Source organism: Ruditapes philippinarum, unplaced genomic scaffold (genome assembly GCF_026571515.1).
Source record: "Ruditapes philippinarum isolate M1 unplaced genomic scaffold, ASM2657151v2 ctg2783_1_1_1_1, whole genome shotgun sequence".
Lineage (NCBI taxonomy): Eukaryota > Metazoa > Mollusca > Bivalvia > Venerida > Veneridae > Ruditapes > Ruditapes philippinarum.
Window position 1 is genome coordinate 153,275 of NW_026862036.1, and position 10,549 is coordinate 163,823.

The window sequence follows — 10,549 nt, forward strand, 5'->3', positions numbered from 1 at the left end:
GTGATTTCATTAGAAATTATAGTTTTCTTAACAAACGCACTATTAGATTTTTACAGCCGTCAATAAACCGCTAAATCAATGAATTAGTAACACTTTAATGTTTCCTATGATAAGACTATCTTCAATGCTATTTTCTTTATTTTTCACTGCCATATTTCCTAACTTAAATAATTATACATCTAATAATTACGATATGACAAAGGAGATTGTTACATATCGATTCCACCGATACTATAATTTTATTATATCAATAAGCATTATGTCTAGTACAGAAAAGATGGAATTATAACTTAATGTATTCAAATAAGAGCCAGAATAGGTTGTAATTGGTAGCTTTGGCATTTACTTTATCATACCAGATATAAAAACATATATTATTCAAGTAATTATCTTAAACGGTATGCATTTTATAAGACTGTAATTAATTAATTGTTCATTACAAATTTATATATTTTATAATACAAAAATGATTTCATGTCAAGCAAGGTTCACATTATTGTTTGGTTTTACGGCGTACTAACACACTATAGGCCATATGGCACCGAAGCACTATAATAATTACCGATAACTTTAACTAACTTTGGATGTTACAAACTTCAAAACAATACAAGGGGTAATCAAAGGGCTGCATGCTCTGTGGTATTATCTGATCTTTCCTGTATAAGTTTATTTTTTATATACTATTATTCATCTTACGCAGCGACTGCGTTTAACAGTTTGTGATTGATACATATGGAATTTCGCATGCCTAGAGTTGCATCATAGATCATTTTTCATTTTTTATTACAGCCACACTTTATCCTTGCATATCGTGGCTACTTCCTTAAAAAAGACACTTAAAAAAAAAAATGTTGCCTCGACAAAGATTTTAACCTTAGGCCTCTCACACCCTAAACGATAGCGCGCTAACCTCTGCACCACAGTGCAAGTAATACGTATGTAGCTTCTGAATAAAAAACAAATAATATTGTATTCTAAAATTGAGAATTTTTCATTTCGTATTGTAATCCTTATTAATTTCGAGGTAATTTTGTTCACGATAAACCTGTTGTTAAACACTGATGAAAATAATGTATCGAAAATCTTCTCGCCAAAACAGTCCGACCAGTATTCCATTACTCGACAGTCACATTTATTTGTGTACTACGCTCTGGAGTATTCGGTAATCGCCATAGCTAAAAATATCATTTTCATTGATTAAGCTTTACGAAATTAGCCGAACATTTTTCATTGGGTAAAAAAGATATTCATCCGCGAAATTTGTGATTGTAACCTCATATTTCTATTGACTAATCTAAACTTTTAATGCACTGTAATTCGTTAAATGCATACATTAAAAATTATTCTTTATTTTAAATTGCTGGTTTTTAAGCAGTTCTGAGTGAGAACTACTTTGCGTTGTTAGGTCTGTTAGGAAAATTTGGTGTTAGACCGTGGATGTTAGCTATGTATTTACTGATCTTGCGATCAGAAAATACAAAAACCACATCACCTGTTGAAGCGGAGAGATGCATAGACTACAGTTGTCCAAACGCATTTAGTCGCTTTTAACGATCACACAGGGATAAGCGGTGACTGCAATTCTTATGCCTTAACCATTTAAGGCAACCCCTCAACCACAAGTGGCGTATATTTGAGAAACTGCTATCGGAGTACAATTATGAAAGTGCTAAATCGGGTTTCATAACTTGCAATGGCGCTGCTCCATATAATGTGTATGCATTTGCGTTTGTATAGAAAGCAATAGAATGGAGAAATACAGAATCCCTAAAGAAAGCCCAACACGACAAAATTGAAAATGTTGCAGGCTCGGTTTGATTGAGCCTGTTCATGGACAGTAATGGAAAGTTCAAGTTACCGTCCACGCCCCCTAGCACCGGCTTAAGCAGAATTCAACATTTAACACGAAAATGGTGAAATTTAGAAACATCCGCAGAGGTGTTCATACGGCGGTTATCATAGAACCTTCAATGTGACACAGTAGTGCCATTCCATGAAAAGCGGCGTTTGGTCCCCAAGTGAAAGAATGTTTGTGCCCTAAACGAGAAAACAATGGGCGGAACTAAACAAAATGGAATTTTGAAAGGGGATCTGAGGTTATGAAGCCTGCATATCACAGATATGACGTCAAAAGACAAATTTAAAAAGCAGGCAACATATCCTAAGGGTGATTAAACAGTATTCAAGTAGGAATACTGGAAACACCCAAGTTGAAAAAAGGCCAAATAGAAGAAACTTAAAGTACCACATAGCATGTATACACAACAATAATGTCGTGCTGAACGATCTTCAAGGATCTTCAAGGATCGAAAATATAACATCATTGATTAAATGTACGGGGAGACTTTTCTTCGGAAAACAATTTGTGAAATTGCTGTATTTGATGACTTAGATCCAATTTACTTAATCGAACATAATTTATCATAATGTCTAGCTGCACGACATGATAACATTGCAATAGAAACATTGAAATCCAAATCAATTATTATCACATCAACGATTTTTAAGCGTAAGATTAAAACATGAAGTTGTTTAATGTTTAACATTTGTCGATGTTTTATCATCTTATTTGACGATGTCCGTATAAGAAACAGAACGGGCAACGTAAAAAATGCGGTAAGCTGTTAACTGAATTCTTGTACACGAATGAATTTCATTGTATTTACGTGCATTTATGTTTACATGGATGAATACAACTATTGTTTTAACTAAACCAAACTTAATATCCAAGTTAACAAAACAATTGCATTTATTTGCATACCTTTGTCGGTACTTTTAACCTCTACTCAACTCATTTATTCGTGATACTGGCCACTGACCATTGACGCATAAATGTACAATACAAGAAAAGCATTTGGTGTACACAATCAATACATCTAAAATAAGTAAGAATGATGTAAACATACTACATGTAAATAAGTATGCTTATAACATATTGTTAGATGTAAACAAAATGTTGTTATTTAAATTCTATTCAAGATTTACGTATTTTATTGAGCTAAATGTTCGAAGTATATCTATTATTAGAATAACATTTCTATTTCTTTACATTTGCATACTTAGATTAAAGATAATAATCACAATCACAAATAATATACAAATGCAATGTAATATAATTGTTCAAGATGTTATACAAAGATATATACTTAAAATATTGTTATCTTATTAGTAAGTAGTCTAGTAACCAACAAAATGAAATTAGAATTCCATTAAGATTTTCTTTCTTTCTTGTGAGAAACATATGTACGAAGCTGTGTGTATTATCATTTCTAATTTTTAAGTTATAATCTCAATTTAGATTAAATATAAATCTTTATTTGCGTCTCTTGTAATCCCTTGAAAGTAACTAATTTCTAGAAACCTTTCTCGGGCAAATAAAAGAACACATTTATAATTTGCTCTTAGCGGCAATTGAGAAGTCACTTGGCGTATTTCACACGGAATATTGTACAGTTGTTTTCCCAAGAGGTTTTTGTACTCACAATTAATGCTTTGAAACAGAAGGCAATGACATAGAATATAAATTCGAGTAATGATTAAGTTAAAGAAGAGCTTTATCGCAGAAACGAAACGATGCCATGTTATTATGACCTTTGAAATCGTAAGCAAAGTAGCGAACAATTGTAAATGACATTGATAGTTTATTACATGTTAGTTAATACGTTGATAAGAAAATGAATTAAAAATTTATGACCATTTGTCGTATTAATAAAACAAAAATATAAAACAAATAATATAAAACGATTATACAATCAACACTAAAATTTGATTAGGAAAATACACTTAACATTCTTATATAGTATAATGTTTTAATATCTTGTCTAAACATGAAAATGATTCCTATAACGACATTTATCATTTCCGTCAATCACAGTTTATAGGCTTACATTGATATTTAATATTTCTCATTGATACGCTCACCGAGTCCACAATTTTACTTCTATCACATAACGCTTTGTGCACGTGAATATCAAGGACATCAAATACGAAAATACAAATGTGGCAAACATTTCTTGCTAACTGTTAATGGATGCATTGAGTATGTTTAATTAACACGGTAAAGTTTCATAATAGAGCTAACAATGTCAATGTCTTTCAAAACAATATTACAGAAAGTTAACAAGTGCATAAAGCTCGCCTGTGGAAACCTTTGTTACTAATTCTACGGAAATATAAACGAATTACATTGAAAATCATTTTGACTATTTCATAAATGCTGTAATGCGTAAACGAAATGGGGATAAACTTTTCTGATGATGAACACTAGTTACAATGTAATCCGTTCACTTGAACGTAGTGGAACCAGATGGGAATTTCGATTACTCGTAAATAACGTCTTCAAATTTGTCGACACATTGCACAAAAATTCTGCGACAGTGACCAATGTATTTATTACGAATAACCTGAAAATATGAAAGATATAACCTTTTGATATTTACTTCGAATATACTTCAGTATCATTGTACTATCCCGTACAATATTTCTTCAGATAGAAACAAGTAAGTAGTATACTTTAGGGAGGTGCTGCACTTACGTGCAAATTATGTGAAATTTGGATTTGGTAAATTTTGTAAATGAAATGGGAATTATATATAAACGTTAACGTTGTTTATTTACTAATTTACCGTTATATGAAATAAGAAAGAAATGCATATCTAAAGCTAATAAACGAAATAATTTACTAGCAATAATTAATATTACAGAAGTTTTATAGTAAAGAGTACGTTTACTTAAATATTCAGGAATCTCTTACAAGTAATAAAAAAGATGGTTTCTAAAAATCATTCAAAAGGCTTGCTTACAATTTTAAACAAATTATTCTCTAGAATTTTGGATTTCTCATACTAACATTTACATGAAATATTATCTACTATATATTATTGTGAATTTAAATATCTATTGACGATTTTTCATTTATCTTACTAACAAATATTGGTATAAACATACACGTATCAGAGAAAAGGCTTTCCAACATACTGCAAATGCATCATGATAATTATAAAACCCGTTTTCCAACAAATAATTTTATGCAAATCTTTTTTAACAATAATGGATATCGCTCACTATCAGCAGTTCGCTCTAACAAAATATATTGTAACGATGTACTTATAATTACAGAAAGCAGTTTCTAACAACGATATGAACGTTTACGAACAAACGTGTATGCAATTATAAATAAAACTGCTAAATGATCCTAAGAAAATTAACCATTAACGGGAAAACGCGTCAGTTTTATAAAACGATCATTCAAAATGAACAATTGATAATGGAATATACACAAACTATCGTTTGTAAGAATAGTAATTAACATTTATAACAAAAATCGAATACTTGCGATTAAACATCACTCAAAACGTTTAAAATGCATGTATCTGTCATATGATTGGTTTGTGGTCTGTTATCCGTCCCGAGGTACCTGTCCATTTGGCGGAATAAGGCGGCTTGCACTGTATAGACACAATGTTTTCATATCTTTATCATATCTGGAGAAAGTTCTAGCAAACATTTACTTTTGTTTTCTTTAACAATAAACGCACATGGGTTATATATGAAAAAGAAACTTCTCCGGGAATATATTCAGCTGCTATTTAATTAAGGTTTAGTCACGGTTTTGTTCTAATCAAAATAGATATTTTAGTAGGGTTGTCGTGCTTATCAAACAAATTTACTAACAATAACAGCCAGTCAAATATGCATTTTTACATTTAAATAATTATTTTTATACGTTTATATAAAAGTACTTATATTTTATTTTTATGATTTATTTCAAAATCAGAATAAGCAGATAGAAACATTAAAGAACTCTACAATCATATTAAATCATCGGTAAAACTTTTGTTACTTTTATAAATGTTGGCAATTATATACATGACTGTCAAGTTGGTATACATCGTGTACTTTTACAAATTTGTATTTGTTTTACGTAGCTTGGCATGTAACACTTTTGGAGTGCGATATATAAACTGAAGCTTTTGTCTAAATCAATACTAATTTAACACATTCATGTAGAAAATAAACGAAAATAGCAAATAATCCTCGCAGGAGATTTCTGTGTTATTATTTGGCAATTAGATATTCCTCAAGTAAAATTGATTTTCACGTAACACTTTGATTAACAGGAATAGTTAACAATATGTATGTTTCTCCGTCCCGTTTTAAGATATTTTTTTACAAATACCAAACGAACGATTGTAGTTACATGGATTACTATTGCTATCAGTATGTTAATATGAAATTTCGAAATAGAATTTATTATGCAATCTTTCATCTTAAAGATTTTTACAAGAACATCGGTATTTTGGTCCTAGTCATGCATGTTTATTTGATAGAAAAATAGGGACAAAACGTTTAATGAACGTATTGCAGGTAGCATCTCGTATGTCAGTTTCTCACCGCGTATGTATAAGTTTACACGTTGCAATTTTAATACATTTCTAAGTTTAACTGTTCGAAGAGGGATTTTAGAATTAAAAAATAATGTTTTACATGTAATAAAACGTTTATGTTGAAAAAATGTCGAGAACAGACGAAAATGAAAATATATAGTCGTTATATATTCATGGATAATTGAAATGATCAACGAAAAGCTCACCGTGCAGTTTTCTTTACGCTTAGGCATTCAAATTTGATGACAATTAAGGGTAATTAAAGACAAATCATAATATTAATATCATAATATTAGTCCTTTTTTACTAAAATATCGTTCATTGTGCACAAACTATATGCACATTCTAAATAAAATATATCATAAAAAGTAAATTAAGCATTGAACAGAAAAAACAAATGAAAATGTATTTCCTTGGATTTGCTATTTGGTTTGGGAAAAATAATCATGATTTATTAAGTCTACTCAAAATCGTCTGTGCCCAAATAAATGAATCTCTAGACATGAACATGGATTGAAAGTATACAATATCGCACCATACATAAGACAAGAAGTGAAAACAACGTATGTTATCTGTAACGATGTATAATGCAATAAAAGGAAGATTATATATCGTCTCTGTTTCTTAATGCAGATCGAACTAAGTTAACCGAATTGTGTTACATTGTATGTAAAAAAGTGAACTAATAAATTATTATGATTACCACAATGGTCATTTTAATGTACCAAAACCCTATTTCGTGTGCTCGTTTACCTCTTCAGGAATATGTACTAGAGTTCCAGAACAATACGGTTTAGAAAGAAAATAACGTCCTCATAAAAATGTGTAAAACTGTCCCAAACCATTGATTTTATATCAATTATAAAAAAAAGCCGGGATATCAAATTACAATTGTAAGTCCGTAAATAATGGAACTATTAGGAGAGTTATCATTTATATTATAACGTTTACTGTTCAAACAATCAAAGCGAATTTAAAATATGTTTGTACAAAATACAAGTGTGTACATTGACGATTAAAAGGTTTTTTTATTGCGATTGTTTATTCGTTATGCTTGTTTAAGTACGTCCATATTTACGAGGCGTTTAATAATTACACAGGTGAATGGTTAACAAAATATCTTGAATACTACGTGTATAAAGTTACCGGGTCTTGAACAAATGATTTAGAACAAAAGGTTCTTCCCATATGAAGCTGATGTCATATTTATTTTGTATAAGAGGAAATATATTATATTGATCTTTGACTATACACACGTCTTCGTTATAAAATATTACTTCGTTTGATTTTCTAATCTACAATGACAGAAAAAAATGCTGAGTACTATTTCGTTTGGTTTTCTAATCTACAATGACAGCAAAAATGCTGAGTATTACTTCGTTTGATTTTCTAATCTACAATGACGGAAAAAATTGCTGAGTATCTGGTAACATGTATGTGTCGGAATTACGCATTCCTTGTCCGTATTTATCACCCGTTTAATGCAACTTTAGACACTGATAAAAGATAAATATCAACGTATCCTGCTTAAAAATTGATGCAAAAATATTCCAGAGATTTAGTTGTGTTTTAAATGACAAGAAGAGAACCAGCGATAGATAGATACAAGACGACAAATGACACCACTTGTTTATCAAACTGGATCAATCGTTGCGTTTTACTTATTTAACCTTTTGTAACCATGACAACTGTTAGAATTTCACTTGGCGGGGATTCATTTTATTTACACTGTCTTGTTTATAGGAACATGGTGGGGCTAAGAGCGAGGTTTGGTGCACCATTAACCGGTTTAAACTCCCGAGCAGTCATTATTATGCTGCTGACCGTTCCAAGGCGGCGCCCCACTGTGTTCCTCAGATGTATGTCTATGTTGTTTCATACTGTTTTGGTGACACTTTTGTTTGTGTCCCTTGTTGTTTTCTCGTCTACGGTGAGTATCTTCCCCATTGCCTCTAGTTTTGTTTCTTTGATTAATCCCCCTTCCCCGGTCTCCTGTCCCCTTCCCCTTTGTGGGCCTATAATTATTTTGTTTGAATTCCTAATCAGTTACAAATTATTTATCATTTAACCCTTTCCCCCATGAGCATATTGTGAAAAATGGCCATTTTCACTGAAAAGCCTCCTCTTACAAGTTCAAACTGCTATGAAACTATGAAAAATGCTTCAATACTAATCAAACTTGGCACACATGTTGACTGGACCATTGCCTTTGTAACGACATGCTCACTCTTAAATTTCCTGTTACCATGGCAACGAGGGGACATCTCAAAATTGCCAAAAAAATCACTATTTTGCCTCGATTTTTTCCATCAAAATTTATTTCAAAGTGCTGCAACTTCTCAAGGGATTGAGATAGAGTCAAAGGCTTTTCAGCGTTGGTTACACGTTACCTTATGATCGACCTGGGGTCATTTTAAGCCTCTCACAAGTCCAAAATTTTCTTGGCGATGAGGGGGACTCAGCCCCCCTTCAAACCCCCTAAACAGAAAGGGGGCATATCCCCCTTCTGGCAACCCCCTGATGTATCTTTTGGATGGGGGCGGCGCCGAAAAAGTGCTCACTTTTTTAAGCAACATTTCTCAAACGAAAACATGTGTTTGGGGCCCAAATAAGACATTTCTTCACTATTTCAGGCCTAAAAAAAAGGGGGGGGGGTCGTAAGTGCGTTGTTTTGCGTATATATGAGGTAAAGGGTTAATGATTAACCTGTCCGTGCTCTGTCTTTGCCCTGTCCTGTTTTTGTTTGGGGTCCGCCTGGGCTCCTTGCCGTTGGTTCTTGTTGTTGGGTCGTGTGGGGGTTGCGTTCGTTGAGCGCCGCCTTTCCTTGTTGATCTTGTTTATCATATATTATATGACACCAACAACATATTAACAAAGCAAGAAAGCATACTTTATTTAGTAATCACTTTCCCCTACATTTACTTTGGTATTCTTTCTTATAAAATCTTTTTGATAAATGTCTTTGTTTACATTATACGAAACAAAATCAGATGATAACTAAAGATGTTTAAAAAAGATGTAAATGATTGTACATTAAATAAACGGAATAGGTACATTGTAAAGTTTATAGGACTGACATGAGATTGTTTGCTTATTAACGCCGTATACGTATGAACACAAAATGAAGCAATTAATTTAAATGAATGTAGCGGCGAATGTTTTCCAAGCGCTTTATTTTTCCTAGGTTTTACAATGCCAAAATAATATTTACGTTTCTATGTTTTGAAATGTTTCTATGCATACTCATGACAAAATATCGTCAGAAATGTTATGACCTCGTGCAATTATATTTAAAAGCTGTCTAGGCCAGAGGACAGTTGACGTTATTGAGAACAGAACTACGCGGTACGATACCATTTGTGTATATGCACTTTTTCGTTCTAGTCTGATTGTAACATTTTAAAGTGTTCTGCCCTAAATTTAAAAAAAAGTATAGCTGTTAATGCATCTACCATCTACGACTTATGGGTACATTGGCGGCAATCTTTGAAATTATATACCGATTTGTTTCTCTTATAGGTTCCATGTATCTAACTGAAAATTTCGCTGGCAATATTAGTTTTAATTATATAATCACAGATAAAAATGGCGACATGAATTGTATAGATTCAGTAGGAAGGTTACGGCACTGTTGTAAATACCACTATCTTAAAATATCCCAGGTATTTAAAGAGGATATACTCGTTTAGCTATGTAGAATGACCCGTATCACTGTTGTTAATGGAATCGTGGGCGGTACTTAGGACACCTTTAGAAATCAAACTAAATTAAATGTATATTTGCAAATCATCCATGTAGAAACGAAACGAAAATGGCAGGCAATTATCGTGGGAGATATGTGACTTATCTTTTGCAATTAGATAATACACTTTTGCGTAACTGTTTAATTAACAGCGGATGTAAGTCGCTGAAATAGTACATATATTTTTGAAATCTAGATAGTTCTTTTGTTGTTTTTTGTGTTGTTTTTGTCATGGTTGCGTTTGTTGTTGCTCTTGGTGTTGGTGAAAACTATCCATTAATTGTTGTTTGTATGTTATCTTATAAAAAGATTTAGATAAAAACTTATTGTAGTATGCCTTATTTTTTAAAATAATCCTTTATTTGTAACCCCGCTTATTGCAAGTACTTTTATGCAACAACAACAACAAAAAAATTAAACG